The following is a 26992-nucleotide window of genomic DNA, read 5'->3' on the forward strand; positions in this document are numbered from 1 at the left end:
CCCTCAGCTCCTAGAGGCCTCCTGCAGTTCCTTGTCTCGTGGCCCTTTCCATAGGCTGTGTCATACCACATGGAAACTTGCTCCTTCGAAACCAGCAAAGGAGAAAAGAGCAAGTCTATTAGCAAGGCAGAGTCAATATAATGCAACATCATGGGAGGGACATTCCATCACTTTGCTGTATTCCATTGGTTAGAAGTCAGTTTCTACCCATGTTCAAAGGGAGATGATTATACAAAGGTGTGACTCCTAAGAGGCAGGAATCACAGAGCCACCTGAAAGTCTGCTCAATCCCAGAGAACAAAAAGAGAAGTGCCAATCTGAGGATATAGAGGGATCAAGAGGAAGTGACCAGATGTCAGGGATCTTGAGAACCAGAAGAAGAAAAAATCAATGTATACTGGTATTACTGAACTTCACCTTGAAGCATAGACTAGGAAAAAAAAAGAATATATATATATATATGCATAGAGCTCTTAGAGTTTGCATTACAATCTCATATGTCATTTAACATTCCTGCACATCTTGCAGTGGAACTTCACTGGACAGGAGAAAAAGCTTAGATTCTGAGAGGTTAAGTAACTTTCCCCGGGTCACCAGCGGATAGATGACTAAGCCAGAATTGTTCTGCAGGACTTCTAATCCCAAAGTTGAGAAGGTGGAGGAGCTGAGAGTGACATCAGCAGGAAAGATGGAATAAGGACCTTCAAAAATCCTCTCTTTAGGAAAAGCAGTAAGAACACTGGCAAAAAATAAAAATAAACTTTTAAGAACTCTGAAAATTAATCAAAGTCTTGGAACAATGTAGAGAGTCTTTATTCAATAAAAATGTTTGAATCTTGGTAAGAACAGAGAGCTTTACAGTGTTTTAACTTGTTCTATACCCATCTCCTCTACCCAGCTCCACGGTAGTCTTGGAAACTAACAGTCACAATTACAGGGAAAGCCAGCAACCTAGGGTCCGCTGCAGGACAATACTCCTCAGACTGATCTACAAAATGTAGGTAATCACTGTCAAAATCCCAACTGACTTTTTTGCAAAAATTAACAAACTGATCCTAAAATTCTCATGGAAATGCAAAGCAGCCAGAATAACTAAAACAATCTTGAAGAAGAACAAAGTTGAAGGACCCACACTTCCCAGTTTCAAAACTTACTGTAAAGCTACAGGAATCAAGACGATGTGGTTCTAGCATAAGGATAGACATATAGGTGGAATAGAAGTGAGATTCCAAAAATAATTCCTTATATTTATGATCGATTTTCAACAAGGATGCCAAGACAATCCAATGGGAGAAGAGCAGTCTTTTCAACAAATGGTACTGAGACAAGGGAATATCCACATGCAAAAGAATGAAGTTGGATCTCTACCTCACAACATATAAAAATATTAATGCAAAATGGATCAAAGACCTTAGAGTAAGAGGTAAATCTCTTAAGAAGAAACCTTAAGCATCGATCTTGTGACTTTGGTTTAGGCAACGGTTTCTTAGATACAACCAAAAAAAGCACATACAACAAAAGAAAAAAGATAAATTGAACTCCACCAAAATTAAAAACTTTTGTGCTAGGATACTGTCAAGAAAGTAGAAAGACAACCTACAGAATGGGAGAAAATATTTGTAAATCATATGTCTGAGAAGGGACTTGTATTCATAATATATGACAAACTCAGAACTCAATTATATAAAAACAAAGAACCCAATTTTTTTAAGGGGCAAAGGACTTGAGTAGGCATATAAGCAAGTGGCCAATAAGTACATGAAATGATGCTCAACGCCATTAGTCATTAGGGAAATGCAAATCAAAACCGCAATGAGATACAACTTTGTACCCTCTAGGATAGCTATGATAATATATTTTTTTAAAAAACTAGGTAATAACAAGTTATGGAAAGAATGTGGAGAAACTGGAACCCTCACACACTGCTGTGTTAGACTGTCTGGCAGTTCCTCAAATGGTTAAAGATAAAGTTACCATAAAACCCAACAATTCTACTCTTAGATATATACTCAAGAGAACTGAAAATATATGTCCACACAAAAACTTTTATACAAATGTTTGCAGGAGCATAATAGATAATAGCCCAAAAGTATAAACAAACTAAATATCCATCAGTTGATGAGTGGATGAATAAAACTTGGGATCTTCAGACAATGGAATATTGTTGAGCCATATAAATGAGTGAAGTACTGATACATTCTACAACACGGATGAACCTTGAAAACATTATGCTAAGTGAAAAAAGCCAGACCCCAAAGGCTACATGTTGTATCACTCCATTTATATAAAATGCCCAAGATAGGTGACTCCATAGACATAAAATTAATTAGTAGTTGCCATGGGCTGAGGGAAGGGAAGAATGGAAAGTGACTGCTAATGAGTACAAGCTTTCCTTTGGGATGATGAAAGTGTTCTGGAATCAGGTAGTGATGAAGGTTGCACAGCTTTGGTATTGTACTGAAAACTACCATATTGAGCAGTTTTTAAAGGCTGAATTTTATCGTGTGTCAATTAGATCTCTGGGACTTCCCTGGCGGTCCAGTGGTTAGGACCCCACACTTCCACTGCAGAGGCCAAAGGTTCGATCCCTGGTTGGGGAACTAAGGTCCCGCAGGCCACACGACACAGCCAAAAATAAAATAAGATTAAAAAATGAATTATGTCTCAATTAAAAAAAAAAGATTGTTGAACTAATGAATGGGAAAGAAACCTGAAGTGTGAGAAATACACAATCATACAAATCCACGTGCTCACTATTAATCTTAGGATCTTTTGTGAGATTACTAATTAAATATTTGCCTGGATAGCCTGTAAGCATACACAACCCTATCCACAAATGCTTAGAGCATCTTAAACAGTATGTCTGAATGAGATGGGGGGAAAGACATCTCTAATTTTGAAAAGCTACTCAAGAATCACATACATTTCTACTCTAATTTGAAAAGATACATGTACCCCAATGTTCATAGAAGCACTATTTACAATAGCCAAGACATGGAAGCAACCTAAACGTCCACTGACAGATGAATGAATCAAGCAGATGTGGTACGTATACACAGTGGAATATTACTCAGCCGTAAAAAAAAGAATGAAACAATGCCACTTGCAGCAACATGGATTGATCTAGAGATTATCATACTAAATGAAGTCAAACAGAGAGAGACAAATATGTGATATCAGTTACATGTGGAATCTGAAATATGATACAAATGAGCTTATTACAAAACTGAAACAGACTCATAGACATAGAAAACAAACTTATGGTTGCCAAGGGGGAAAGAGGGGTGAGGATAAATTAGGAATTTGGGATTAACAGATACACGCCACTATATATAAAATAGATAAACAACGAGGACCTACTGTATAGCATAGGAAACTATATTCAATATCTTGTAATAACGTATAATGGAAAAGACTCTGAAAAAGAATATATATATTTAGTGGTATATATATATATATATATATATATATATATATATATAACTGAATCACTTTTCTGTATACCTGAAACACTGTAAATCAACTATACTTCAGTTAAACAAAGAATCCCATACATTTCTGGTTGGAGTATAAAATGGTACAATCACTGTTTTGCAGATTCTTATAAAATTCAACAATTTCATTCTTAAATATTTACCGAAGGGCAATGAAGGGATGTGGCCACAAAAAGACTTGTACAAGAATGTTCATAAAAGCCTTAGAAAAACAACTCCAATCTGGAAGTAATCCAAATATCCATCAACAGGAGAACAGATAAAGACACTGTGGTACAGTCATGCGATGGAACACCATTCAGCAATAAAAAATGAATGTCTCTCACGATAAAATTGAATTTCATCAACATTACATTCAGCAAAAGAAGCCAGACCCAAGATAGGCTACACTGTAGGGGAACAAGCTAAATTAATTTACTGTGAGAGAAGTCAGAAAGTGCTGGTCTCCAGGGGAGAAGAGAATTGACTGGAAAGAAGCATAAGGGTAATGGTCTAGAGTGACAAAGAGGTTCTTTATCTTACTTTGGCTGGTGGTAATGTGACTGGATACAATAAACCCAGCTCATCAACTGAATACTTATGTTTAGTGCATTTTATTATATGTAATTTATATCTCAAAACAAAACTGTTACATGAATTATACATTATATATCATTATATACAGTTAAAATTTTTTTGACTGTATTGTGATGTGCAGTCACATTTAGGGAACCCTGATTTCCTCTAACAGCTCATTTTTCCCTTAAGTTTCAGCAATAGCCTGTAGAGCAATTTCTATTCACCAACATTTCTTGGTCCTTCCAATGCTATAGTGATGGGCTCTCAACAGAATCAGCCTTGACTGCCTAAGGAAGCACTGTTTTGAAGGGTAAGCTGGGATACGGCGAGAGAGTAGAACTGACACATATATACCACCAAATGTAAAATAGATAGCTAGTGGGAAGCAGCCGCATAGCACAGGGAGATCAGCTCGGTGCTTTGTGACCACCTAGAGGGGTGGGATAGGGAGGGTGGGAGGGAGACGCAAGAGGGAAGGGATATGGGGATATAAGTATACATACAGCGGATTCACTTCTTTATACAGCAGAAACTAACACACCATTGTAAAGCGATTATACTCCAATAAAGATGTTTTTAAAAAAAGAATTAAGCTGTACATTAATTTACTTTATGATTACCAATCCAGCTTTCTTCTGAGCTTTTCATTTCAACCATCTGTCTCCTCAGGCCAGAGCCTGGCTAAATTCTGTGCCTATGCTATTTCTCTAAAATTCCTCGTGCAGACGGAATATAGTTGCAAGACGTGATTGATGTTTTAGGGCGTACACTGTCACAGTCTGTTTTCTGACTATTGGAGGTGCACTTGGAGTGGAACATGAGGTTTATGTTTACAAGCTTGGCAAAAGAGATCTTCAAAGTGTCTCAGCTAAAGCTGCCGGTCACAGTTATTTTATGGGGAAGTTGGCGGTACTGTCTGTGTACAGAAAATTCCACCTACATCAGAAAGTCCTACATCTCCTGCAAGAGACACCTTTGCCAGCAGAGGCTCGCAGACAACCTCCCAGCCCTCAGAGCTACCCTGGTAGGGGGAAAGATCAAATAAGCGCTGGAGATAAAACGCATCCCAGAGAGCATGTGGACTCTGCACCCAGAGAATTTAAAACCAGCTCCAGGGCTCAACGTGACACCTTTGACCAAAGAACACTGAACAGCTGGAGTGCAGGACCCCTAAGTCTACAGAAGAAGATTCAACAGTCCCTTGAAATGCGAACTCGGCACTTGCTAACCCCTGAAGCCATCAACCAGGCATACTCACTCTTAGTTTTCCCTATGTTAAAAAAATAAAAATGAAAACAGGATTGAGTATGAGCCCTTGGTACTACAATACAACAGCCTGTGAGCGATGTCCTTGAATACAGTTTGGAAGGATGGTGGTCAACCCGTCATATTTTCTAATAAAAATATTAATAACTTTATTGAGGGCATGCTACATGGCAGGTATTGTTCCGAGAGCTTTAAATACAGGACATCATTTATTTCCTCCAAACAACCCTATGAGTTCAGTATCAACATCATCGACATTCTGGAGTTGAGAAAATTAAGGCCGGCAGTGGAAGTTAGTGATTCCCAAGGTCAGGCAGCTCGTAAGGATCTGAGCTGCGTTTTGAGTGGTGTCGGTCTAACAAATTTGGCTGCAATTTGAAATGACCTGAGAAGCTTTAGAAAATTCCAATGCGGGCTTACCTGGTGGCACAGTGGTTGGGAGTCCGCCTGCCGATGCAGGGGACACGGGTTCGTGCCCCGGTCCGGGAGCATCCCACATGCCGCGGAGTGGCTGGGCCCGTGAGCCATGGCCGCTGAGCCTGCGCATCCGGAGCCTGTGCTCCGCAACGGGAGAGGCCACAACAGTGAGAGGCCCGCGTACCGCCAAAAAAAAAAAAAAAATTCCGAAGCACGGGAACGACTCCCAGAAATTCTGATTTAGCTGGTCGAGGGGGCACCCTAGGCATCTTCATTTTTGGAATCTCGCCATGCAATTCTAATGAACAACCAGGGTCGAGAACCACTGGTCTGGAGACCGCACAGTTTGTGGCTCTGGTCTGCTCCCTTCTCTGAATCATTGACTCAAGTTCTTCTACAGCGTGTCTTCCTAACCCAGGATTTGCAGACACCCAGGCTACAAACGCTTCCAAAATTGGGTATTTGGGCATGTACGATTTTCTCAATAAGATCATTTCATCAGATTCTCTGTAATAACCTTGACTCAAAAACCAGTAAAGAACCATTTCAAAGGAAAGTAAAAATCACAATGTATTGTAGCAGATGCCTCAGTGAATATTTAATTTGTTTGGGTTTTAAAAAAATTTATCTACTCTAGTAGCAGAGGAGCCAGAAAATCACTTAATTTTCAGGAGAAAAATCACAGTAGAAACACAAAAATGTCCTTTTCCCTGAAGAAGGCAATAGAACCGGAGTAGCAATGTGGTCTAGGAAAAGGGGTAAAATGAGAGTTTAGTGTACTTGAGGGAGGAGAAGCCGTCATTCCCGAGAAGTGGCGTCAAGAGGCTACAGGTCGTGGTGGGTTGACAACCAATCCACCTGCTGGCTTCCTAGGGTCCTCGTTATATTTAGAACTGATAAGCTCAGACTTTATTTGTTTTGTTTTTTTTGTTTTATTTTTTGGGGTTTTTTTTTTTTGCGGTACGCAGGCCTCTTACTGCTGTGGCCTCTCCCGTTGCGGAGCACAGGCTCCGGATGTGCAGGCTCAGTGGCCATGGCTCACAGGCCCAGCCGCTCCGCGGCATGTGGGATCTTCCCGGACCGGGGCACGAACCCGTGTCCCCTGCATCAGCAGGCGGACTCTCAACCACTGCGCCACCAGGGAAGCCCAGCTCAGACTTTAAAACCAAAAAAGAGCATGCGTGGTGCAGCTGGCCCTGATAGGGTAGGTGTCCCCACCCAGGTCCCCCTGCAGCTTGAACCAGCATTGTCCCCCAGGCTGAAAAATTCTAAAAAGAGAAATAGTGCCGACCTGGTGTAACGGGGTGTTATCAAAGGATACCAACAGGCAGGATACAGAGACAGAGACCATGAAACACCTCAGGTCTTTTGAAGGGTCCATAAAGAAAATAAAATAGTTTTATTTGCCGATAACTGCCAACTGCCACTTTGCTGGCTGCCTGTCGATCAGCCTCTCACCCAAGGAAAGAGAGACAAAGAGGACGATGAGTTTTCCCGTGAATTTTCTTATTTGTAAGAGAATAAGAATCAAGAGCATCCTTTCAGCATAAGATAAATCCAAAATCAAATATCTTCTCTGCCATTGACAAGTGATGTTGCTTTGAAAAAGATTCTCAGACTCTCTGATTTCTCATCTGGTAAATGGGGATAATAATGTTATTTGCTTCCTAAGGTTGTTAGGAACACAAATGAGGCATGCATCTGAGTGTTGACAGTGTCCAGCACACAGCAAGCCCTCAGCACAGGCTGGCTGTCATTATGGAAAGGTGTCTGATGAGGAACACAGTTGGTACTCAGTAAATGTTGGCTTCCTTTACTCCTTTTCTTTCTTCCCTTCCCTTCCTGCAGTAGATTAAAATGGCTGCAATATCTTTGCAGCTCTTCCCACTAAACGGTGGAGTCTATTCCCTCACAACTTGACTCTAGGCTTGCCTTTGACTTGCTTTGATGTCACGCAACTTCTGAGTTTAAGCCTCCAGTGGTCTTTCGGCATCTGTTCTTGCCACTTGGATGCTGCTGTCATGTGAAGAAAGCTGAGATGGGCTGCTGGAGATGTGTGACCAGCTGCAAGCCAGAACCAGCATGCCCAACATGTTAGGGAGAGCAGCCTACACCGTCCAGCCCCAGATGCGCCTCCAGACGACTGCAGCCACACAGTGACCTCAGCCAAGACCAGCAGAAGAACCACCTGAATGTGCCTAGTCTAGACGGCTGACACGCGGAACCAGGAACAAATATAGTATTTGTTGTTTTAAGCCACTAAATTTGGGGGTGGTTATTTACACAGCCATAGATAACTGATACATTGTCCTCATTTCTTGTTCAATACCAATGAGTCTCCAGATAATTCATTAGAAATAGTTGAAAGCTAAGGGTTAAGGGATGATGGGAGAAGCCAGAATTTTCTAACAGCATTTTCTGACTCAAATGCATTCTTTTTTTTTTTTCTGTACGCGGGCCTCTCACTGTTGTGGCCTCTCCCGTTGCGGAGCACAGGCTCCAGATGCGCAGGCTCAGCGGCCATGGCTCACGGGCCCAGCAGCTCCACGGCATGTGGGATCTTCCCGGACCGGGGCACGAACCCGCGTCCCCTGCATCGGCAGGCGGACTCTCAACCACTGCGCCACCAGGGAAGCCCTCAAATGCTTCTTGGCAGTTGCAATAGGGCTGCTTCCTCTGGAACAATAGATGGATGTGTTTGCTTGGTTGTCTTAAGGAAGCTCAGTAACTTCCACCAATATCTCTGCAATTGCCCATTAGCCCAGTTGAAAAACAAAATGCAGAATTGAATGGAAAAAAATCAATCTAATTGCACTATATAGACGTAACCTATAGATAACAGCAGCAGTTTAAAGAAAAAATACCAAAGTATCTCTTAGCATCATAGAAAATGTGTACTGTGCAATTTTTATGTTAACCAATTAAAAACTCAAGCCCACTTAAGTCTATATCACTCAGTTGCCTGATCAGGAATAAACAGTCTCATTTATCAAGGACTTTGTATCAGGTACTACTTAAATGTTTCATATATGATTAGTCATCCTAACTAACCGTAAGATGGACGTACTGTTTTGTCCATTTCGCAGATTAGAAATGCCTCATTTAACGTACTTCCCAAGCTCTCACAATTAATCACTGGCTTAAGTAGAATACAAACTATCAGATTCTTTAATGAGAGCTTTTGACCTTCTCTAAATGCTTTGACCTTAAGGTTCAGAATTGAGGTTTTGAAGTTACCAAACAATAAATAATAATAATAATAAAAAGATATTCAGCCTATACCCTCCATAGAAGGGCTTGGAGACATACTCAATGGCAACACTTCTATCTCTTTCTGTTAAATATCCAAGCCTAGAGACATCACTATACAAACTTCACTATAGGACAGGTTGCTGGTAAGGTCTCTGCCTCGAACGCTCCTGACCTGCTGGGCTGTGAAGAAAGATTTTCTCACAGAAGAGTCAGCAAGCTCCCAGGAGATCCATTCTCCAAAATGAGTCCCAAATCTACCCAGCTGATGTCCCTGGCAACTCTGAGTAGATGATTTTTCTGGTTCTTTAAGGATTTCAGGGCCTCACTTCCAGAAAAAATATTTCTTGATCTTGACTGAACATTAGAATTACCTGGGGATTCAACTGACTCATTTTTTTCTTGACAATTCCTAATTAACCTTTTCAACTCTCCACTCCTGGTAATGTCCTAGGTCATGGTCAGGCTAAGGCTTGGTTGCCCACTACAGAGAACCCACACTTGGTGTAATAAGCTCTGTCTTTGGACGTGAGGGGGAAATGTGGCAGAAAACATGGCTATTCTTATAGAAATGCTGTGTCTGGGGAAAGATGCACGTTTTCCTTAGGAGTAACTAAGGACTTACCCGGCAGCATGCCGCACAAGACTAAAGAAGATCTATCTCCCTACACCTTGGCCTGCAGCCATATACAACATGTTCCTGGTCTGAAGAACTAGAAAGGCCGCGTTCTGTTAAGGGACCTGGAATTCATGACTCCCACTAAGAAATGATGGCGGTTCTTCAGACTGTATGCAGAAAATTCTGTCGGCATCTGGCTCTAAGTTGATCTCCTGGCATGGATCCTCAACCTACAGGAACACTTTGCTCTAGACCAAACACATGTCCTACATTTAGCCAGTCCCTAGACCAGAAAAGTAAAGCCTCACAGTTGTACAAGCACCCATACAACCGGGAAAGTCTCCAAAGACCTCATACATCTTTATTCATCATACTAGACACCTCAGCTCTAGTTAAGGGACACTAACCTCAGTCAAGACTCACTGCCCTACAGTCACTGTCCTTGTTCAAGACTCTCCATCCGGTGTCCTAACATATCTAATGCCTGAGATTTTGGATGGTACATGGTATTTCATGGCCATTTGCGAAATCATAAACCAGAGTGTTTTCTGTCTGTCGCCCTGTCACGCAGTGCCCACAACAGACTATACACTTCATAAATATTTATGGAAGTAAATACTATTGAATGACCACACCACTGGCCTCTCCACAAGCCACAATTATGCTGCCATCAACAAGGTCCTGAATACAGGCACGGCAATAGCCCCAGATGCTTGGTAGAAGCAGCTGCCTATCAGGCTCAGTCCTCTGCAGATTCCCAGATGAAATTATCTCAGACCGTGAGCCCCTAATTCATATTATAATTTCACAAAACTTTCTATTTTTCAAAGTCCAATACCAACCCCACCTCCCTCTCTTTACAGAGAAAGCGAGAGAATAAATCACACCTTAGAAGTCCCTCCACGAGTATTACCACTCGCCATGGAATAGTCATGCCACCCCCTTGAGACAACCACTTACCAGCTTATACTTTCGGTCCTCCCAATACAGATCAGTCACTTTGTATAGATTTTCCCAGTCTATGAGTTTCCATCTTCTCCACTTTAAAAAGGTATTCAGAGATGCAAAGGACATTTCCCAAGACACCCTGCTGATCTGCAGCAGGATCCAATCTAGAAATAAGGTCTTTTGGCTCCTGGGCCAGTGATACTTTTGCCGACAACATAATTAATGATCGCTTGGAGAGTGATAAAATTTAAGATATTTAAGGGGGCAAAAAGCCACACATAAGGTGGATTCAGTTGCTATTTCCCCTCTATTCTAGAAGAATATTATTAACGATTAGCTCTCCTAACTAGCAAGAAAGTGAACCATCTCATAATTGTGTCTCTTGTATAAAGGAGAAAAGAACGCCAATTCAATATCTAGCTTGAATACAGGAGAATAAACAAGTCCAATATAGATGTGATCCATTTCATCAGGGAGATTCACCATGGACCTTTTTCCTCCTATTTCACTGGCAAATTAAAAGAGCTAATATTTATTGAGTGCCTACGATGTGCCTGTTTTAGATATATGTACTCATTTTATCCAATGAGTTATCCAAAATAACCAATGGAGTGAATGCTATCATTACCTCAATCTCGTATATGAGGAAACTGAGGCATGGTGTAGATTGCTTAACTAACTTAATAAAAGCCATGCTGCAAATCAGTAGTAAAAATTAGATTCAAACTCAGGATATCTGGGTCCAGGGTGGTGTCCTGTGCTGATACTCCCTCATCATGTTATAGGCAACATTAAAGTCAACACAGATGAGTTTGTGGAAACGAGATATATTGTTTCCCCTGCATGCATCATGTTCTGGCAACATAGTGAAATATGAGATTTCCAAAGTCTCATAGCCTTAAGACATGAATCAGAGTGGCTTCCATCTGACAGAGCAGATTGCACTGTCATCCAGAAATATAGTCTATAACAGGTTTCCTGGAGGACAGGATAGAAAGCACAGATGCCCCCATTCTCTTCCTGCTGCCCACTTGGGATAAATTCAGCTGGTGTCATCTTGTCCTGAGAACTTTTCCAGCTTGGACGTGGACCGGATGCCCACTCACAGAACCAGTCCTAGACACTACCAGGCACACACAGGCCTTCCCATTATTCATTCCTTGTCATTTTTTGTTTGTTTTGTTTTTTTGTTTTTGCAGTACGTGGACCTCCCACCGCTGTGGCCTCTCCCGTTGCGGAGCACAGGCTCTGGACGCGCAGGCTCAGCGGCCACGGCCCACGGGCCCAGCCGCTCCGCGGCACATGGGATCCTCCCAGACCTGGGCACGAACCCGCGTCCCCTGCATCGGCAGGCAGACTCTCAACCACTGCGCCACCAGGGAAGCCCCATTCCTTGTCACTTTTAAGCTTCACAGCTAAAGCCATTGTTAGTTCTTTAATTGGTTGTTAAATATATTGGTGACAAAGCCAAGAGAAAAAAGGCATCTTTCCGAAGGGCAATCCTATAGAATAAACTGGGGATTACCTTGAGAAATCATGGTTTAAGCATAGTGCCATAGATCGAAAAAGTGGTCACAATCTTGCAATTCCTCCAATCAAGAGGTGGAGGCTATTTCTCCAGCCCTTTAACCTTGGTTGCCCATGTGACATGTTTTAGAAAATGTGATTAGCAAATTTGCATTAGCATTGCATTAGCAAATGTGATACAAAATGAAGATTAAAGAGTGCAAATTGAGGCTTGTCTTCTCTGGTTGAAACCTTGAGACCATCATGTAAATAAGCCCTAGCTAGCCTGATGAAAATGAAGAATCACACAGAGGAAAACCTAGCCACCCCAGCCAACAGCCACCAAACCATCAGACGTGTGAGTGATGCCAACTTACATCAATCAGCTGTCAGAAGACCCACCAGCTGACCACAGATGCATGATGGCGTCCAGCAGAGACCAGAGCAGCTGGCCCATCCAAAAGAACCTCCTGGCCAACCCACAGAATTAGGAACTAAGTATTGAATAAAATGGTTGATATTCTAAGCCACTAAGTTTTGGGGTGGTTTGTTACGTAGCAAAAGCTGATACACATGGCAAACCATGGGAAGCTGGTTTGAAAAACAAAAGTAAACAGTTCCAATCACATCCTTAAAAAAGACAAGCAAGAAATGAGAAGGTAGTGAATTTTGTTTCTTTACACCTGGAGCTAAAGTACAGGTAATACATTTTCCGAGGAAGAATGGTAAGACATTTTAGAAAACAGAGGTTTGTTTAAAAGAACAAATGGTCTTTACTGGAATAAACAGAGAAATACCCTACATCCATCTTGCAGATTGTCAAAAGGTCACCTAAAACATTCTAGTCAACATTACACAGCAAATGTGACCCACTGGACCTAGTTCATATAAAGTACAGAACAATCCTTTTCTTCTTAATCATTGCATATTCTGTTTCATTGTTTCCACTGTCAAAAAGATTCCACTTTAATTCATACAGTCACTCCACAAATACGTACCAACACATATTGTGTGTCAAAGGGCACTGCTTGATGCTAAAGCAAAACCAGTCATGGTTCCTACCCTAATGGAGCTTAGGTTTTGAAGGGGAAATGGGAGATAGACAGATAGATTGATAGATTGATAGATAGATAGATAAATGTGACAAGTGCCACACAGGTGATTGTGTCAATCCAAAATTAGGGAATTTGATTTCATCAGGGAGGTTGCAGAAGCCTTCCCTTGAAAAAAATGCTTGAGTTGGTATCTCAAGGATGCCTGGCATTACGCACACAGTTTGAGGAGTAAACACTTATTTGGGCAGAAGGATCCACAGATGCAAGGGCCCTACATTGTGAGAGAGGAAGTGAGTAAGAACAAAGGACTGAAAAAAGACCAGGATGCCTGTGTCGGTGAGGGATGAAGACCACAGCTCAACAGAAGCTCAGAGAGCAGTACTGACCTTCAAGGTAGGTAAGAGAGGCCCAGACGTTAGAAGGATCCACCTTTAGAAGATTGGATTAGTCCAGCCCTATTTTTCTCCATGAGGCAAGGAGCTTCTGGGGCTGAAAAGATGTTGCCTTCCCAGATTTCATACTCCTCTCTTTCTAGACCATTCTTCTGGTACAGGATGTACAGAATTCCTTCTCCAAAGAAACCCTCTCCTTGCATCCAAGGCCTGAATGACCCCTTTCTTGGGTCCATACTTCTTAGGGTGGATCATGTTATTGGGAAGGTACCTCTAGTCCTGAAAAATGGCCACAGGACCAGTTGGTGCGACTGTGGACAGATGTTGGATGGGTGGGTGGGGTGTCTATTTGGGCTCAAGACTTCTTTGTTTTTGTGGTACGCGGGCCTCTCACTGTTGTGGCCTCTCCCATTGCGAAGCACAGGCTCTGGACGCGCAGGCTCAGCAGCCATGGCTCACGGGCCCAGCCGCTCCGCGGCATGTGGGATCTTCCCAGACCGGGGCACGAACCCGTGACCCCTGCATTGGCAGGCGGACTCTCAACCACTGCGCTATCAGGGAAGCCCTCAAGACTTCTTTGGTATATTACAGTATGGGACTACAAAGAGTCCAGGAATTCTAAAGGAAACCCAACCTTCTAGATTGTGATGAAGGTGTATTTGTCAATAGAGAAGGATAGAAAATATTTTCTTTAACAGCTAGTTTGATTTTGTATTTTTAAATATTTAGGCATTGGAAATATGGGCTTATGGGCCCCCATTTCTACTATTCCTCAGGGACCCACAAATATTAGGCAGGTTTACTGGGTAGGTAGGTAGTGGCCAAAGAACACAAAACCTTGCAGGTCAGTGCCTCTTAAGCATTAATGTACTTGTGAATTACCTGGGGAATCCTGTGAAAATGTAGGCACTGATTCTGCATTTCTAACAGGAGTAGGGACCACACTTTATGTAGCAAGGTTGCAGAACATGTTAAGAAGTTTTGGTTTTGTTTCTGTTTTGTGGTCTTTTTTTATCCAAAGAGCCATTCTTTGGCTCCTTTTAGCTCTTAAGGGATTTCACGCAACAGATATTCATTCTGAAAAGAGGACAATAGCTGGGATGTGAAGAACGAATTAAAGGGCAGAGAAATGTGCTGACTACATTGGGCAGGAAAGAAAGTAACAACACTTAGAGATATTTAGAAGATCTGCAAGACTCGTTGAATTGGATAAGAGAGGGAGAAAGCAATGTGAGAGGGGAAAGACAAAGTTCAAAAAAGTGAATGAGTAAATAAATGCATTAATGAATTGCCCGTCATTCTCTTTTTTTTTTTTTTTTTTGCGGTACGCGGGCCTCACTGTTGTGGCCTCTACCGTTGCAGAGCACAGGCTCCGGACACGCAGGCTCAGCGGTACAGCCACTCCATGGCATGTGGGATCTTCCCAGACTGGGGCACGAACCTGTGTCCCCTGCATCGGCAGGCGGACTCTCAACCACTGCACCACCAGGGAAGCCCTGCCTGTCATTCTCTTAACAAGAGTTTCAAAACAGCAGGACTTAGGATAGTCTTGGTTGTGTGTGATTTCAGAAAATTGAGAGGCATTTTTCTGTCCCCTTGTAAATAGCTGGAAGCCATCTTCACCAAAATTATCTTTAACCTTCCTGGTGTTTTGTTTTGTTTTGTTTTTTGCCCAGAGAATTAAAATAATAGAAGTGAGAGCAGTTATAACCATAACCATCTTCAGTCATCTGCATTCCTTCTGCATTTAGTAAGGTCCTGTGAGCAGTTTCTTCCTTTAACTAAGTGGTTATAAATGGCATATGCTCTTCTCTAAGTGATTTCTCCATTGCCCAAGTGACTGAACATAGAACACTTCTCACTCTACCCTTTCTTGGAGCGATACTCCGGACCCTGAGAGCCCAAGCATCCTTTGGGAAGATGCTCTCTCCCTGGGGGCTGCCGTCTCAAGAGACGCCTGCTTGCATCCAGGTTGGGCTCTTGGGAATGTTTCCTAACTTCAGAGGAGCTTCACTTTCTTTGGCACGTGGGAACAGGACTCAGGGTCCTCCTGGGTTAATCACTCAGCTGTACCACCTGCAGAAGCACGCGGCTCCAGCAGAGCCAGTGCCTCGAGGGAACTGGTTATCTCCAGCAGCACATGGCACACTGGGATATGATGCCGACAATGGTTTACTGCTCTGCTAATCCCAGTCCCACCTTCCCTTTCTCCAGTTTTCTGCTATGACTCACAGAAGGCATAAGAGGTATACCTGGAGGAACTTCCAGCCTAAATTCAGGGACAGTGTCTTAGCTTTCTCATAAATACCCAAGGAAAAATTTAAACTCAATTCACAGTGCTCTCAGCCTCACGCATCACTTATTTCCCATTCTCATCCTGTAATGGTCCCTCCCAAAGATGGCTGGCTTGACTTGCATACATTTCAAGAACATATTTATCTCTATTTATTGTCCTCTCCCTGTCCTACTTGCTGCTTTAGAACTCTGTATCAAATATTTATGTGTGTTTACTTCCTGGCTTTAACCCACTTCATCATTCCCTTCCACAGAGCTCTACACTTCATGAAATCCACTGCCTTCCCTCAATGCCCAGGAATAGCCCCGGCTTCCTCCCCCACAGTCACCATGTGAAGCTGCCAGACGCCAGTTTCATTCATGGGGGTCCTGGTTTCTCCCTCACTCTATAGTATCCTCAGAAGAAGGCATCTAGGAGATGTGCCCCATCCTCAGTATTTCCTTTGCCTGGTCATGATGACTCCCGGGCAAGGCCAGGTTCCTGGTGCTCATGGCCTCTCAAACATTGTGGAGCCTATGGGGCTGGGGCACCAAGAATGACACAGGCCTGGCAGTGTAGTAAGGAGTGCTGAGGCTTGTGGCGAGCTGGAGAGCACAGACCCCACTGAAAGGAGACAGCCTCTGCTCAGGCCCAGTGAACAACGGCACGTGAGAAGTTATCCCCATATTCCGCAGTTTTTCCAGCAGAAACTGGAAATCCAATTGTAATTTGAAATGTTCAGATTTTTGTCTTCTGGCTCAACTAAATAAAAATAACGAAAGAGCACATCTTCAGACCTGCAGTGTACGCCCTCTGTTCTGTAGTTGCCTTGACTTAAAGCACCCCATAAACCCCTTCCCACTCACAGGTATTTGGTAGTACGTTGTATTAGCTCACCTGGCACTTTTGACCCACAGTGCCTTGGGCATCAAAAAGAAAATTAGTTAAAAGAGCTCAAAATGTTAGCCTACATCTCCCCGTGTGTCTTCTATCAGATTGTAAGCTGAATATATAACTGGGCAAGCTTGAGGTTTCTCTTTGCTTGCCAATGCATCTAAGAACAATAAAATCTGCCTTTAGAAGCTTGGAGAATAACATTTGCCTTTATTCTAGATTTCTTTAATGGGGTGGCATTACCAAGGGCATGGAATTCCTCTTAAAACTAATCTTTAGGTAGCTTTTTTTTTTTTTTTTCTGCCCAGAGTCCCATGCAGCAGCTACCAAGCATCTCCCCATCTCTCCTCCTGCCTGTATATAAACCCCAAACAGTCATTTCCCCATTTTAGTAGCCCTGTGCTCAGCATGTGACTCTCCCACTTGGGGAAGAATACATTGCTTTTTTTCCCTCAATCAAATCAGCCCTCCTGACCTGGAATTGTGGCAAGAAAAAAATCATACACCTAGAATGTAAGAGTCATCCTCATTATTTGGATATTCTGCCGCACAAGCAAATGATCTCTGAAGAGTTTGTCACCATCATGCAACCATCACTCCCAATTCCCAGAGCATTAGCCATGATCACTCATAGCTCACAGGGAATCATTATGGTCTTGAGCTAATTCTCCTTAAAGCTTATTTGCTTAATGATTAGTCATCTAATGATCAAGTTATCTAATATTTAATTCTGCTCTGAATCCTTTTCAGTATCTATCCTTTTTTGAAATCTATTTGGCTTTTTAATCATTTTTAAACAAACTTGCCTACAGGCACTTCTGAATTACTCTTGTATGTTAAATACCAAATTTGCACTACTCTATAAATGTGCCCTTTGCTATTTTGTATGCAATTTAATATTTTAAGGATATTTTAACCAACTGTCTAATGAACTTATTTGTGTATTTAATACTTTATAATTAATGTCAGACAGTCTGATGAAAGATATCAAAGAAGACACAAATAAATAGAAAGGTATCCTGTGTTCATGGATTGAAAGAATCAATATTGTTAAAATGTCAGTACTACCAAAAGCTATCCATAGATTCAATGCAATCCCTATCAAAATTCTACAGGAGTAGAAAAAGCAATTTTTTTTTTTACAGAAGTAGAAAAAGCAATTTTAAAATTCATATGGAACCACAAAAGACTCCAAATAGCCAAAGAAATCCTGAACAAGAACAGGGCAGGAGGTATCACACTATTTGGTTTCAATCTATACCATAAAGATACAGTCATCAAAACAGTATGTACTGGCATAAAAACAGACAAACAGACCAATGGAAAGAATCAAGAGCCCAGAAATAAATCCAGGCATATACAGTCAACTAATATTTGACAAGGGAGCCAAGAATATTCAATACAGAATAGACAGTCTTTTCAATAAATGGTACTAGGATAATTGGATATTCACATGTAAAAGAATGAAACTGGACCATATCTTACCCCACTCTCAAAAATTAACTCAAAATGGATTAAAGACAAACGTAAGACTTGAAACCATAGAACTCCTAGAAGAAAACATAGGAATAAAGCTCCTTGACTTGGGTCTTGGTAATGATTTTTTTTGGGTTTGACACCAAGTACAAGTAACAAAATAAAAAATAAACAAGTGAGACTACATCAAACTAAAAAACTCTGCACAGCAAAAGAAATCACTAACAAAGTGAAAAGACAACCAATGGAATGTGAAAAAATATTTGCAAATCATGTATCTGATAAAGGGTTAATATTCAAAATATATAAAGAACCCATGCAACTCAATCGCAAAAAACAACTCAATTTAAAAATGGGCAAATCACCTGAATAAATATTTCTCCAAAGAAGATATACAAAAGGCCAACAGGGACATGAAAAGATGCTCAACATCACTAGTCATTTAGGGAAGTGCAAATTAAAACCACAATCACATATAACCTCATGCTTCTTAGAATGACCAACATCAAAAAGATAAGAGATAACAAATGCTGACATGAATATGGAGAAAAGGGACCCTTGTGCACTGTTGGCAGGATTGTAAATTGGTACAGCCACTATGGAAAATCTTGTGGAGGATCTTACGGAGGATAAGTATGGAGGATCTTCAAAAAATTAAAATAGAACTACCATATGATCCAGGAATTCCACTTCTGGGAATACATCTGAAGGAAATGAACACAGTAACTTGCAAAGATGTCCAAACTATGTTCATAGCGGCCTTATTTACAATAGCCAAGATGTAGAAACAACCTAAGTGTCCACTGATAGAAGAGTGGACAAAGAAGTTGTGTGTATATATTCAGTGGAATATTATTCAGCCATCAGAAGAGGAAACCCTACCATTTGCAGCAACATGGATGGAACTCGAGGGCATTTTGCTAACTGAAATAAGTCAGACAGAGAAAAACAAATGCTGTACGATATTCTAGAGAGACGTGGGCCCTGTCATCTGCATCACCCAAAGTTCTTCCTGGGAAACGTGACATGTGTTCTGGGCAGCCTAGCACTAACTACCCAAAGAAGCCAGTTTCCCTGCCCCAGGATATAAGATCCCCCTATACAGCATGGATTTGATACCCACCTCAGTAAGTTAGTAGCTGTTGGCTTTGGCAAAGTACCTAACCTCTAGCAATCTCTAGTCTAGAGTCTCCTTCATCTTTAAATCAAACGAATCATAACTACCCTCACAAAGTTCTTGTAAAAACTGGAAAAAAACATATCCATGAAGTTCCAGACACATGGGAGGCATCCACTGCGGGAGGAAGAGGAACGAGGAGGGAGGTATCATTATTTTCTACGGAAAAGAGCATCTGAAACAGAACTGGCAGAAGGACACTGTCTAAGAATTAGGGAAAACTGTTCATATCCAATGGGCCTATAACCTTATGAAAAAAACAGTCTTTGACATCTTTTCTGAAAATAGCCAAAAAAGGCTATGAAAGCAATCTGTAAAACATTACTTCCAGCTGAACTAAAATTGTGGAAAGAAAATCAACCTTTAGTCCTGTCCATTGTAGCAGTGTAACTCTTTGCTCCATGGCTAATGACCTTGGAAATATTTCTGGCCGTGGTCTCGTCCAGGAAACCCTCTGAATTACCGAGTCCAGGTTGTGAGTGTTTGCACTTTGCTGGCTCCTTCAGCCCACCTCCTCTCTAACCCCCTCACTCAAGTCTCGTATTTCCATCCGCACCTGCCTTAGGCAACCCCTCTTTATTAAAAGATTAACAGGTGATAAAAGAAGGTATGAAAGGCCAGAAACACCTATGAGGCTTTTGCCCTATTGGGATGGAACTTGAAAATAAAAATAGAAAATACTGATGGCAAAACATTTGACTCGTGTACTCTGTTTTCAGGGCTCTGTAGAAAACCTGTCTCATATTCCAAAGGGAAAATATGTCAGGTGCCTTTCTGAGCACCAGTGCCATCTGGTCCCCTAAAAGCTTTAGAAACGGAATGTCCAAAGTGTGGGGCTCCTTCTCCCCACTCCAAGCCATCTCTATAGCTGGATGTTCTCATTTTCCCTTTAACCAAGGAAGCTCACTGTCGTTCAACTCGTTTCCATTCTTCACTCTCAAGTTCAGCTTCTTACAGCATAAAATTGCCATCAGTCATTAGATGTGACCCATGACTGCTAAGTTTATCACAACATCCAGTCCGATGTCCATAAAATCACTCTCTGCTTGCACCAGCCAGAAGAGTCCTCAATAGCCACAAGGCCCCAGGCAAGACGCACGCTGGGAGTGGAAATGTCCTCCTCGCAGTGCGCCGGCGCAGGCAGCCACTGTTGCTCTCAGTTCACAGCCATGGCAGCAGGTGGGGGAGAATCCAGCCAGCCAGAGACTAAGAGCCCTGTGCTACCTGCCAGCCCTGTCGCTTACTAGCCGTTTGGCCTTGCACAAGCCACTCCCCATCCGACTTCCTCTTCCCCAGAGCCAGGGCTTGAGGATGACAATTCCTAGGCCCTTTCCAGCGTCACAGGGCCTCTCAGTCTGCCCAACCACCCAAGCTCCCCAGGCTCCAGAATGCCAGCTCTGCGCACACATGTGCAGAAACAATAGCGGAACCCAAAACATTTTGTGGTCCTTTTGAAATTAATGCAGATGTTTTCCATCTTTCCAAGCTTCTCCTTCCTCCTGATTGCTTTCCTTATTACAAAAGAAGCATGTGCTTATTGTAAAAATATTCATGCACACCGATAAGCGGAAGAGAAGAGAAGTCGTCCACAACGTCAGATTCTTACAGTCTATGATGCATAGGTAGAGGTTCAACATGCTATCTGCAGCATTTTTCTATTTAATAATACATTGACACACTTCTCCTTAGCTTTTTATATCATTTGAAAACATAATTTTAATGGCCACAGTTGCTGTCTTATAAGATTGTGCCATGAATCAATTTGCCAGTTTATGTAGTTTTTCTTTTGTTGATGTTTGTTCGTGCCGTCCTGTCCTCTCTTCTTTGAATACGCCTAGTTGCTCTAAAGGATATTAATATGTATATGAAGTGCTCAGTTTTCTTTAAAGCCTGTAAATTTCTTGAAACTCCTCCAGTTGAGAGGTAGACTATAATTCCACTTCTCTTTAATCTGGATTGGATTTATGACTCATTTGTCACTAAGAGAACAACAAGGCAGAAATGATGCTGTGTGACTACTAAGGCTGGATCAGAAGAGGCCATTCAGCTCCCACTAACTGTCTTAAAAGACTTGCTCTTAAACTGTTTGCTCTCAACATACATTTTCTGGGAACCCAGCTGCCATGCTGTGAGGAAGCCCACGCCACACGGAGAGGCCATGTGTAGGCGTGCTGGTCGACAGCCTGTCCTTCACCCGAGCATCAGACATGCAAGTAAGGAAATCAATGTGGAAGCTAGCCAACCCCCAGCCCGCAGATGTTCAAGTCACCCCCAGCCAGTCAGGTCTCCCCAGCTGAGTGCTCAGTCATCATGGAGCAGGGAAGAGTCCTCTACTTTGCCGTGCTCAAATTCCTGGCCCACAGAATCTGTGAGCAAATAAGAGTTTTTGATTTATGCCACCAAGTTCAGGTGGCTTGAGCCAGCAATAGTTTTCAGAGTGCCATAGACTAAAACCCATATGATTAAGAGGCATGATGGAAAACACATTCTAAAAGACAGAGTTAGAATAGGAAAGTGGCTAAATGAATTTATTAACCTTCAGGGGAAATAAAAAGACTACAATTCTTAGACAATTCTGTGTGTCTCCTATATAAATTTGTCAGCTGCGTTCTGTTTTATGTTCGCAACAGCCAATCATGAATGCTTAAAATATAACTGAAGTTCTTAGGAAAAAAGAAGCTTACAACGAAAACAATTACAATGAGTTTAGATACAAAATAATTTCAGCATCTTGGTTTGGAAGGGGGATCATGGCTTACTCTGAAAGGGGCAATACTGAAAAACTGTTCAGAGCAAAAGTTTTGGAATCAGATTCACCTGGGTTTAAATTATAGCCCTACTGTCACCTTACCAATCCTCTCATCTCTAAGACAGAAAGAAGATCTCACTCCCAAGCTTGCTGTGAGGATTAACAGATGTAATGGACATCATATAGTCGGCATAGTGCCTGGCAGAGGTGTGCAGGGTCAACAGTCGCTGTTTTTACTGGTGTTCCTGTTACTGCGACTATTAGAGTTGTTCCAGCCCAGCAGAGGAGGAAGGATGATTGTTTTGGTTGGAGACAGAGAAAACACAAAAAAGAATATATTATTGCATTTTATGATTCTGGTCATTGCAGTAGGGAGAGTTTATGGAGGAGAGGAGGAGAGATCGTGGGATGGCTGGATGGAAAAAGGGAGAGGAATGATGCTCAGACCATGTGGGATCCTAGGGTAGAGCCCTAAGAGATTTACATTCAAGTCAGAAATGTACCAGAGGACTTGAGTATATTCCCTTTCTTTACTGCGTTGGTGAGGCTTAAAATTCATGTGCTCAACCACTCATCCGGTTAGAAGATACTTGTTAAGTATCCTTATATGCTGGGATCCCTGGAAGGCAGTGAAGACACAGAAAAATTAATAATAAACAGGACCCAGTCCTCTTTAAACCCTCCTCATTCATGGACAAGTTCTGTAGCTCACGTGTACTGTGATGTAAGATTCTAACAGTTACAAAGTGCCCTGGAGGAAAAAAGAAAGAGAGAAAAAAAAAAAACCTATAAAAGTTCTAATAGTCTCTGATACTTTACAAAGCCCTATTCACATTTACCATCTCAATGAGTCTTCCAAACAACCCTGAAAATAGATGATATTATTATTATTATATTCACTTTATAGGTGAGAAAACCAAGACAAAGAGGCTAAGGAAAGTATCCGAGGTCACAGGGCAAGTAAGTGACAGAGCTGGACCTCTGCCTCCTCCACCTGTGCTGGGTCGGCATGTGTGTTGCATCCACCAGCCACCCAGCTTTGTGGCACTGAGGCAAAGACACTAAGCTCTAACCAAAGGCTACCTGTGCTTTGAAGCCTCTCTTGTAGTCAGTTTGGGCCACGTGACTAGGATTTTGCGCTAAAGCAACACGAGTACTCCTGGGCTAAGGCAGTTAAGTGCCAGTGTCCCTCTTCCATGGCTCTCTTCCTCTTGGGAAGGTACCATGGAGACCATGTGTTGAAATGGAGCCTCTAGGGCAAGGAGCCTGGACACCTGAGTGTCTGCTTTGAGGAGAGCCTCTGCTAGTACATCAGACCTTGCACAAGAGAGAAACTACTCCTTGCTGTGTGAAGCCTCTGAGATTTCAGGGCTTGTTACCCAGCAGAGTCTCTCCTACCTGGCGAATACCAAACCCTATTATTCTGCACCCAGCATCATGCAGGGTACTGAGTGTAACTGGAATTGGAAGACAGTCTCTGCCTTTAAGGAACTGACGAAGTGATTGAGCTATATGCAAAGGACAGGGTTTTCTGAACAGATGGCCAGGCTGAGCCAGCAACTTAAGACCCGTAAATACCATTGACAGGCCCTGTCATCACGTTTTGCAAGAGTTGTTACGTAGGCGCTGTTAGGTGGTGGCTGCCATTTTTAAGATGCTATTGCAGGGTGAGTTGGAAGGTCAGCACTGAATCTGGACTCTTAGAGTCAACCCAAGTTGCCTGACTCTCCTCCTGGAGCTCCCGTATCTATCTTTGCTCATTCATGGTTTTGCTTCATTTCAGGTATGTGATGGTGGCATCTCTCTCAGCACCTTTTGTCCAGACACCTTTGTCAAGGCCACCATGTCTCTACATTTCCCTGTTTCATACTTGCCTCCTGTCTTGGAGTCAAAGTTTGCCCATGATGCCTGGTTTCAATCATGCTGTAACCCCTCTCTGGGCAGCCAGTGTAAGCACCATGGTCCACACCCTGTTGGCTAAATAGCTGGTCACCTCAGTCGGGAGAAACGGTCTCCACCTCAGCCAGTGCGTTGGGTATCACCTATAACAAACCACTCGGTCTGCTCACCTGAAGTCAGATAGGATGCACACCAAGGTGTCTCCCATTGAAAAAAATAATTTTCATGGTCACATAACTAGTCAGTGCCAGAGAAGGGATTAGAACCCCACGTTGGGCCCATTGCCCTATTCCATCTGACACATGGTGGGGCTCAATGATTACTTTTCATTTGATATGTGGAAATTTCTTAGGATGGCCACCCAAAAGCTCAGGACAATCCTTATTACTTCCATAAATAGCGTTTTGAAATACTGATCACTGGTTGACAAGGCATATCCTCATGGCCTTGCATTTTATCAACCCTGTCTCTTGCCGCTTTCTCTCTACTCTGTAGAATAAAGGAGAGTTGGCTCCATCATTCAGTCACTTAATAAACATTTATTGAGTATCAATACTCTTCCAATGCTGTGCTAGAGCTGGAGATACCAAAATAAAGCGTGAGCCCTGCTTGAAGGACCAAAGCCTTTTTTTCAGAATATAGGCCCATGTTCAGGGGCATCATGAGAGTAATAATACTGGGCCCCTACTTCAGAGTCACTCACATAGGGGTCTTGGAGTGTAGCCTTGAAGCATAAGTAAGAATTCACCAACTCTCATCGCCTTGTGAACCTTTTACCCAATTTACTGTTTAAGGGCAAACTCTCAGGTCTTCTAAGGAGAACAAACAAACAGCATATTTACTTTCCTTTTCAACAGCCTGGATTTTTCACTTGACTTTTGAGATCCTTGTCTCATCATAGACTCAATAGCATCTATTTAGAATCTCCAAAGCTAAGAATTCAACTTTTATCTTACTCTGAGTAGTTTTGTATCTTTCTTTCTCTGGGACAATCAAACCCAGCTTCTCTAGTTCTAGAAATGCAAGCCCGGTAGGGAAAATGATTTCTAAAAAGAATAATTGCACAGGACAATATGTCAAACTATTACCCCGTGACAGAGAATAGTCCCAAATATCCACGAGGTAGCAACGTGGTCTTTTACTGAGTCAAGGAATCCAGTTCCACGTGCTCTGGAACTGCTGCAAGGCCAAAAATTTGCATCCTACTTATGGCGAGCGTGTTAGGCATGGAAAAGTCGCTTCATGAGAGAGGCAAGGCCAGGACTCCAGCATGTCACCAAGATGTCACCAGTGACTTTGTGCTTCTCTCCTCCTCATATAAGCACTAATCCTCACTAAGGGTCTGAAGAAACGATTTACATTTTCAGTAATTTACTGACTTCTCTCACCCCCCTGACCCTCTCACCCACAGCACCAAACACTCCTCTGCGAGAGTGGATGCTGTTGTGATTCCTCCACTCTTAATTCCTTTATCAGAGGGAACTTAGACATTTTTACTCACTATTGCACCCTCAGGTTTAGGAGAACAGTGACTGGAACTCAAAAAACTATTTTTCAAGTGGATTGCAAATAGAAGGATTTATAAAATCTTTAAGGGAAATCTAGAGTTCGCCCTCCCCCTGGGCCTGCCCCTGGATTCTATCCTTGGGGAAACACTCAGAAGCAAAAATGCAAATATGTTTTTCGAGAGGATTAAGAGATGAAGCTAAAACCCATCAAACCCAAGGCATTATAGCAAATACCTAAGACAGTCTAGACCCTAAATGAACCCCAAAGAGTCGAGGAGCATAAGGGATCTCACGCATAAGGAAACGCAGCGATGGGCTGGGTAATACCCAAGGGGCAATGGGTCTCCATGGTTCTGGAGATGGGAACAAGGACCCTCACTCAAGACAAAGGGAAGAGGGATGGAGTAAGGCAAAGAGGAGGAGTAAGTCGGAAACAAGTGCTAGAGAGCCAACATGGGGAAAGTCAGGAAGGTTGTTAAATCCCAGGGTAGGAGTCCAGAGTTGTGTACCAAAGTCTGGACATGAATCCACAAGTCAGAATCTGGGAGATGAGATCAATCCAAAGAAGACTGAGTTGTGTGAGAGTGGGTGGGTCTGCGAGAGGAAGAAGAGAGCTATCAAGAGCATTACCAGTGGTGACACCCTTACACCAAGACAACAGGGGCTGCTGCCCTGGGAGCTATGCTTTAGAGCTGCAGGGTCTAAGAAAGTTACAAATGCAAACCATGCAGATCATGAAGTTTTCTATAACCACATTTTTTTAAAGGGCAAAAGAAACAACTGTAATATATTTAATGAGATATGTTACATTCTTTTTTTCCTTGTACTACGTCTTCAAAATCCAATACACACTTTCTAATCAACCTGTTCAGCAGATCTCCATTTGGACTAGCCACATTGCAAGTGCTCAAAACCACATGTGGTTAGCGGCTACCATACTGGATAGCACAGCCTTAGGAGGATCCACTCTGCTCCTCTTCTGGCTACACCCCTCATCATGGGGGCAAGGAATCTGTGAGGCCAAGGGTACCTACCTACCTAGATCCCCACACCTCCTTCTAGATTATTCACCAGATATCTGAGATTTTCAAATTCCCTACCCAAAGGGTCCACAGTCCACTTCCAGGATTTGCACGGATCCTTTCTCTGAATCCATCACAGGGAAGGGGCCATCCTTCTGAGGGTGAACTATGCTGCTTCTCTGTGCACTCCTAGACTTGAGGAGGTCCAAAGAGATGCCTGCTTGTGGGAGAGATAGAAACAGAGCACGGACAAGTGGATTGAGATTCCTGTGCAGGACAGAGCTGGGGCCGGGAAGAGAAGACAGACAGGTCAGGTACTGGCCCGGGGAACCCGGGCATCCCTCTCCACACCACCACATGCCAGGAGAGAACTCTGAGGTGTCTAAGAATTCTACACTTGAAACTATAATTGACAAGGTAGGAAAATAGAACATATTTTATTATTTAAGAGTTTGTCAGCCTAATTTATAACTTTAAACATTCAGCCG

Source organism: Stenella coeruleoalba, assembly GCF_951394435.1.
Source record: "Stenella coeruleoalba genome assembly, chromosome: 15".
NCBI classification, from domain to species: domain Eukaryota; kingdom Metazoa; phylum Chordata; class Mammalia; order Artiodactyla; family Delphinidae; genus Stenella; species Stenella coeruleoalba.